This window comes from Triticum urartu, chromosome 7A (genome assembly GCF_056163025.1).
Source record: "Triticum urartu cultivar PI428250 chromosome 7A, HENAU_Tu73, whole genome shotgun sequence".
NCBI classification, from domain to species: Eukaryota; Viridiplantae; Streptophyta; class Magnoliopsida; order Poales; family Poaceae; genus Triticum; species Triticum urartu.
The window spans coordinates 18,302,106-18,310,268 of NC_141879.1; positions in this window are offsets into that span (position 1 = coordinate 18,302,106).

Sequence of the window (8,163 nt, forward strand, 5' to 3'; positions counted from 1 at the left end):
GTATATATAAGTTATTATTCACCCGAGATAATCTTACAATCATTTCATAAATAAATTATATTTTAAATATAAATAGTTACATTCATATTGATTCACTGCGTACAAATAGTTACAATTGTTTCATAAATTTGACATGAGAAGCAAAAATATAGGTCATAAGACCAGAAAAATTGCATTTTATGTATATTTTACACAAAATATTTTTTATGGAAGTTATATATTTTCTTATGTTCTCTTTCACGTATGAAATAAGAAAAAATTTACGGAGCCTAAAATTATGATGCATTGATGTTAAAAGGGGTTGGGGGGGGGGGGGGTTGAAGAATAACTATTCCACACTCATTGTCACCCTGGGTGAGGAATAGTTATTCTTCGCCCCTCCCCCTCTATTTTAACATCAATGCACTGTAATTTTATGTTCCGTAAATTTTGTCTTATTTCATAAGTAGAAAGAAAACGTAAGGAAAATATATAATCTCCGTAAAAATATTTCATGTTACGTAAAACTACAAACATAAAAACATAGTGTAAAATATACATAGAACACAATTTTTCTTGTCTTATGACCTATATTTTCCCTGTAACGATTCGGCACCTTTTAAATCACCTCAAATAACTGCACATGTTCTTGCTACCCCGGTTGGCGCCACGTTTTAAATTGCAAGCCCGACTCCTCCTTTCATTTGTGCTTGACTCTCTTAGTTGTTGCAATGGAAGATTTTGGAGTTGGCCGTGCAAGCAACAGAAGGGGCAATCTATAGCTTCAAGCAATAAAATTAAACGCAGGGAAGTGGTAGATCACTTTTATTTCTGTACGTGTCGTTCTATGGACAAACGTGGATCCTTGATCTTCTTCAAACCTTTTTATCTTCCGGTATTCAGTTGGGCATAACAAGGGCATGCTTGCATGCGGCAGACTTGGTGGTGCTGGCTACAGCTGCTCGTGAGTGAATAACTGCGTTTCGTTGTGTAGTTAAACTAGTTGCTGGGGCGTGCCATTGGCACGCCTCCTGAGCGTTCATGTGCGCACTTATCTAGCTTACGCACATGCGTGGGTCTAGGTTGATCCTTGATGGCACTTATATACAACAAAAGTGATTTGGCTACAGGTGAATATAGCTATTGGACATGATGAGGGGGTGCTCCTCTGGTCGCGCTATCGTGCGCACTAATCATGTTGCCACAGTTGTTTACGCCTATTGATAGCAACAAAAATAGTAGCTCCTAGAAACCTATGTCATGGCTCTTTTAAATCACAATCATACACCTCTTATCAAGAGACTGAACAAATTATTCATTGCCAAACCAGAAAGTGCCATTCATGCACATCAGGAAAGAATATTCATAACTAAAATAGCACCTCACATTAAGATGAGTCAACTGCTATGAACCAAAAAACTCAGGTGGTACTACTTCAATCCTACTATAGACTACAACCCTGTCAGTGAACTATGGGAAGAAGAAAAAAGCGAGCAACAGCCGATCATCTTCAAAACATAGAAGAAACTGGGTCATTTAATTGAAAAAATGGGGCAGTAGAACCCTCACCTCATAATGGACCTTGTGTTTCTTGTCTCTCATGCGGGTTCTGCAGAATAAGATTGTATAACCAATCAGCAGGAAGTCAATCTTAGTTGCACATAGAAAAACATTTATTTGGTGGAAGAACCTTGTATGGTGACTATTGTTCAATTTAAGAAATAATATATTTGTAAGAAAGAGAAACATCTTTCTCCAAACAAAAAGGAAAAGGTAAAATATGATGAACACTGGAACAAAATATTATCTTGCATCACATGAAACAAATAAAGACAAGTCAAAAAGCAGTACAAATACACCCAGATATATAATGAATAGCTATATTAAATCTCACAGAAAAGGTGCTTCAGCAGTATAGATGTTTAGAAAAGCACATACTACTTTGTCTTCTATTTATTTCTTAACATAGAGGACAATGCAGAGCATATAAGCAAATAAATAAGCACAAAGTTGCTCCATTTTCCATGAATAACAAAACAAGGAAATCTTGACATCCTCGACTCAAACATCAGAAATCACAAATTTTAAAATAAATCAATGTTGAAAATTTCTCTGAACCCAAAGGATTTCTTTTTCTTGATTGCGATGGAAATCCATGTGCGCATTCATCCTGTACTAACCCAGTGAAGAACAAATACAAGTACAATCATCATTGTTATAGTACGTTCCAGTGAAAAATAGGAGGGGGGGCATCATGTGGTGAAACCATGGTGGAAGAACTTAATAATCAAATAACAAAAATATTGGAGCCTTCCATTCGTTTTCTTTCTCTTCCATGATCATCTCTGATACGATAGGCATATTCCTTGTCAAACTGAAACGAAAATTACCGAGACACAAATTAACAAAATGATTTGATCACTCAAATCTATAAAGCAATAATTTCTTCACTCCCATTATTATGGCATCCTAAAAGTTAAAACATGTGAAATTAGTAATAAGCCTGCTATAACACCAAACGGCGTAAGAGTTGGTACTGTCTAACCCAAGTAAAAAAATCATTTGCTTTTGGGACCATCATCCAAGTACCAATATCCTCTGTTACAAAATGCTCTTTACAAGTCTAAATTGGTTTTATTAAGTATGGTGTGTTTATTCGGTGTTCGATTTAGCTACTCGATGCAAATCTAGAAGTTGTGTAATACCTGATAATGCGAGGAGATTTTTCAGTATGAATGTATGATTCTTACAGAACTGAGTTGAGTAGTTCACTCATGGCCCTTGAGCATGTAACATTTGAATCTCTCTAAGCTTCAGGTTGGAAGGATCAGTGATAACAAAAATTTGAGACCCATGCAGCTACAAAGGCAAATATTGTAGCTCTCGTTTGAAGGGAAGACACCGTAACCGGGTATAGCTGGATATTTCAAAAATAGTTCAGAGAATTGCAAGACTTAAGTTGCGCAGTCAGAACAATTTTCTCAAAACAATGTGCTAAAAATGAAAATGCGTAAAACTTGCTTGCTTAAATGTTGGTACACCAATGGTTCATTGTCCTGATCCATTGGGATTTAAATAAAATGCTAGTATATCATGGTCCCAGACCTCATCATCATTACTGGAAGAATCACAACGTGCTGCAAGCTTACCTGGAAATGAAGTTTGTAACTATGGTCACAATTCAACTCTCAAACAACATGGTAGTTCAGATTTTAGCCAGCCTAGAAAATTTCACACCACAAGAGCACTAACCATACCAAGAGTTGACCACACAGTGACTCGGTAACAACAAACTGTACTAAACATAAATGATGCAACATATACTACATTTTGTCTTTCAAACAATGTCGGTGCGGGACTTGCCTGAGGAATCAACGCTTCGACACTCTGCGCATTATGCCATCACCTGTTCTAGAATCAAACTATGATCAATTCTGTAAAGAAATTAGTTATTGATCAATTCACTAATTAGATGGTTTAATGGAAAAATATATATACCAGTGAGTGTCAGACATCCTCCTGTCCTTCCGAATAGGCCTCTGCCACTCCTCGATCAGACTTCCACTTCATGTATTCTACACACAGGCACAACAAAGCTTTAAGAAATGTCAATCTTCATCAGCAAGTGATCCTTGGAAATCCTATAAAATTTCAGATAGAAGTGTGAAATATGAAGAACCATTTTCTAACAACATTTCTCCACCCTTCATGACAGAAGAAACTTGATAATGATACCAAATAAGGCATAAAAAGTATTTGCTAGAATTACTAACCCTGTATGCGAGATGGAGCATAATGTTATCAGGGTGCCAACAATGCCTACTGGTCCTGAGCCAGAACAGTTCTAAAGGCGGCCATCAATTCTATAGTTTTTTCTCCTTGAAGTGGTATGTATGTGATTTCTAAACATGTTGACTTTTCGTAAAATTGTTCACTAGACATCTGAAGTGTGCTGTTGCTCAGTTTTGGAGGGAAAGAGAGAACACATCTTCTCAGGTTGCAGCCTAGTGTTCAAGTTATTCTGTTGAAATTCTTCAGTTCCTAGAAGATTTCAGTTTAAATGTAAAAGATTTAGATTTGTTATTTTGTGAACTAAGCAGACCAGTTATTTCCTTTCTTCCTCTCTCCACAACAGAGCAACGGCAGAAATAGTATGGAGCAGCAGCAAGAAGTAGCACTGAGCAGACTGAAGTGATCTAGTACTGAATATGCCTAGTGATTCAAGTTAACCTGTTGAAATTCTTCAGTTCCTATCAGTCAGCATGTACACCCAGCCCATTGAATGTTCAGAAAACTGAAGTGATCTATTACTCTTTGCTCATGCTATCAATCATAACAGGAAGACTGCAACGAACTATTACCGACAAAGCTGCAATCTCATGTCCCCCGGCCCCGAAGTTTATGCGAAGGCGAAATGGTTCATCATGGGATAAAAGTCATCCCATTCGAGATGGTTCTAATCAACATACTTGTCACTCGATTGCCTCTGCACTGAGCTGCAGCGCTGGCAGAAAAGCCATGGCCTCGCCGTCAATGGCATGAGTCTCCTCATCGTCCGTGAAGCACTTGGTGGCGAACTTGACGCTGCCCAACAGATATAGCATTACTATTAGTTCTCAGCAGGCGCAATGCTAGAAAGAAGAGGAGATACAAAAATGGCGCTAGGTAGTAGTGGTAGTAGTACATGTGCCTTGCGCCGGTGGCCTTGATGTGGAGCGCCTGCACCTGCGCAACCACCGACGTGCACCGGCGCCGCGAACTTGAGGGACTGGCTCGCGTACACGGCTCCAGGCTGCACGAAGACGAGAAGCAGCCGTCAGATCAGGCGGGGTCCCGTCGACCGGGCGCCATGCCCGCCAGCCGTACGGCAGAATGGCAGAGGGGGAGGAAAGGAGCGTACGACGTGGGAGGCGATGAGGGTGGGGAAGAGGGAGGCGAAGAGCATGCCGTGCACCACGCGGCCGCGCTGGAACCCGCCTGTCCAGGTGGACGGGGTTGCGGTCGCCGCTCACCCCGGCGTACGCCGCCACGTCGTCCTCCGTGAACAGCCGCCGGGGCGCGCGCAGCGCGTCGCCCACTTTCAGCAGCGCCGCTGGGACGGCCGTCGTCGATGCCCTCTCCACCACAAACGGCCTCCCCTGCACCTGCGGGGCTCTCCTGCTCCTCCTCTTCTTCCTTCTCTCCTCCACCTAAGACCACCACCCCGGCACCCAAACGGAGTTTAGAGAACAGCGGAACCCGATGGCGCATCGATCATAGGGGAGCGCCATGGCACGGCGGAGGAGAAGAATCTGGGATGGGGGAGGCGGCGGCGGGCGAGAGGTAGCATGGGAGAAAGAGGGAAGAGGAGAGGAGGCGGCGGCAAAGAGGAAAGGCGTCATGGCCTCGTGGAGTCGTGAGTGAGACACGGGTTAGGGTTAGGCCAATCCTACGTGCGCGAGCGACTTGACTCGATCCGGTCGCGTTCATTTTGTCGTTTCTATCCGATGTGGATACAGCGAGAGGGCGCACATTGCGCGACCGTTAAAGGGTTTAATTACTCTTGGTACGTGGAGGGCAAATGCATGGTGGGAGAGTCAAGGGATAAAGTCTTGTGTAGGCACATTATTTGACACTTCATTATGAGACGGAGGGAGTACTTTATAGTACTCTATAGTACTCCCTCCGTTTTTATTTACTCCGCATATTAGAGTTGACTGAAATCAAACTTTGTAAAATTTGATCAAATTTATAGAAATGAATATAAATATTTAGCATAACAAATCTATATGATGTGAAAGTACATTCAACAACGAATCTAATGGTATTGATTTGTTATTGTATATGTTAATATTTTTGTCTATAAACTTTATCACAGTTTGTAAAGCCTCACTTTGACCAAACACTGGTAGAAAAAGGGCCTATAGTCCCGGTTCGTAAGGGCCTTTAGTCCCGGTTCCTGAACCGGGACTAAAGTGTCGGTACTAATGCCCTGTACCTTTAGTCCCGGTTCAATCCAGAACCGGGACTGATAGGCCTCCACGTGGGCAGTGCGCAGAGCCCAGGCAGGAGACCCTTTGGTGCCGGTTGGTGGCACCAACCGGGACCAATAGGCATCCACGCGTCAGCAATTCTGTGCCTGGGGTTTTTGTTTTTTTTTGAAAGGGGGGGTTTGGGGGTTTTGGCGGGTTAATTTAGGTGTTTCATATATTGTGTTAGCTAGCTATAATTAATAGAGAGAAGTGTCCTCTCTTATGTCCGTGCTTGGTCGACGCTACGTACTATACATACGTATAGAGAGGAGTAGACACGCTAGTTAGCTAGTAAGCAAACGAAGGAAACAGAAGATCATCGTGAACATATATGCATACAGAGAGAAGTGATATCGACCACCTCTCCTTCTCCGAGAGATTGGTCGAACAACAAGTTCTCGTATATCTATCCGACACTATCGGCTACATATATACAATAATTATCTCTTACAAATATAATCATACGGACTCATGGTCCACATAATATTCTCCGTCTTCAGCGATCACTTGGTCAAGAAAGAATGCCGCCAATTCCTCTTGAATTGCTCGCATGCGAGCTGGTGCTAGGAGTTCATCCCGCTTCCGAAATATCTAATTTGAAGAAGGGGGTCAATACATATATATATATATATATATATATATATATATGAATGAATGAAACTCAATACAAATGATGGTAATAAAATAAAATTGTGAATGTTGTTATTTACGTACTTCATATTGTTCGTCAGAGTACCCGCCCCGCTCACAGGTCGTGTGGCGGATGGACTCGCAGACGTAGTATCCACAGAAATCATTTCCTTTTTCCTGCCACAACCACTTTACAAGAAATAGAGGTCAATCAAATTGATAAGCAAGAATGCTAAATGATATTGATGAAACTAGCGCTTGAATCACTAGGAGATGCGCGGAGCATGCTACTATAGTACTTACTTTCGCGTGTCTAAATTCCAGCTCCTTCGGCAGTCCCGGAACTGTTCTGGTGAATTTTCTCCAAACCCTGCCGGACAAAGAAAACAATTACTTGATATCAGGAAATGAACAAAGTTGCTGATATGGTGGATAATGATCGATTTAACTTACTTCTTGAGGATTTCAGTCATGTCCGCATACTCCTGGGGATCTTTTCGTTTAAAGTCCAAGGCGGTTACTACTCCCTGCTCAAGCCTAATCTCTAGGAGAATATAGTGAAAACTGCACACGCATGCATAACTCATCAATTACATTACTATAACCTGGACTAATATATAAGGGAAACCGAATATGCACAAGACAGTAACACTCACTTGAAGTTGTAAGGAAAGAGTATTATATCTTTGTTTTCATTTTTTTTGAATGATCGTAGCAAGTTGGCCCCGGTATCTCCGGGACGATGTTGAACCTCAGTTGCATCTATGAGATATGTGTTAACGAACCCAATATCACCGATTTGTCTTTTCTTCAATTCGGCGATCTTCATTCTGCATAATATAGTGAGGATAATTATAAATACATGCAATGAAAGAGATGAGCTATATAGAGAGACTTAATGACAGAAGTAGTAGTACTTACAGACAGTAGCAGGTGATCGTTGTTTTATCGAGGGCCAATTGATTGAAAAACTGATAGAACTCCTCAAATGGAATAGGCAACAGTTCAATTCGAACGAGGTCATGCTCCAGTTTAACTCTCGCATACAAAGTACTCCTCCCCCCAGACTCTCTGCAGATTTTCAAGTACCAATCATGTAATCTTCGCATCATCGTTGTTAAAGATTTTTCATCTTTGACGAGAGGCTTCCCGTACTCGTATCTGTGTATCTGCACCTCCATGGTATCATAATGTACATCGTCGGGCAGGTAATCGTCAACATTGCCATAACCGGGCACCATCCTCGGATCGACGATGTCGCTAGGCACCTTGAGGGGGGGGGGCACGATTGCTTCGCTTGTTCGCTAAGCTGGGCAATTTGTTTCCCAGCTGCTCATCGTTCTTTCAGCCTTTGATCACTGACTGTACTTCCCGACCGCTCCGCTTCGGCCCATGTCTTTGCAATAATGCGCTCATAGTTGCCTTTCGGCGGAGACTTGGGTGGTTTTGCCAGGGCAGCCAGAGTGCGCTTCACTTTCACCGGATCTACCTTCTCCTTCGGAGGTGGATGTCTCTTTGCTCTCAACCCTTGAAACCAGTCATC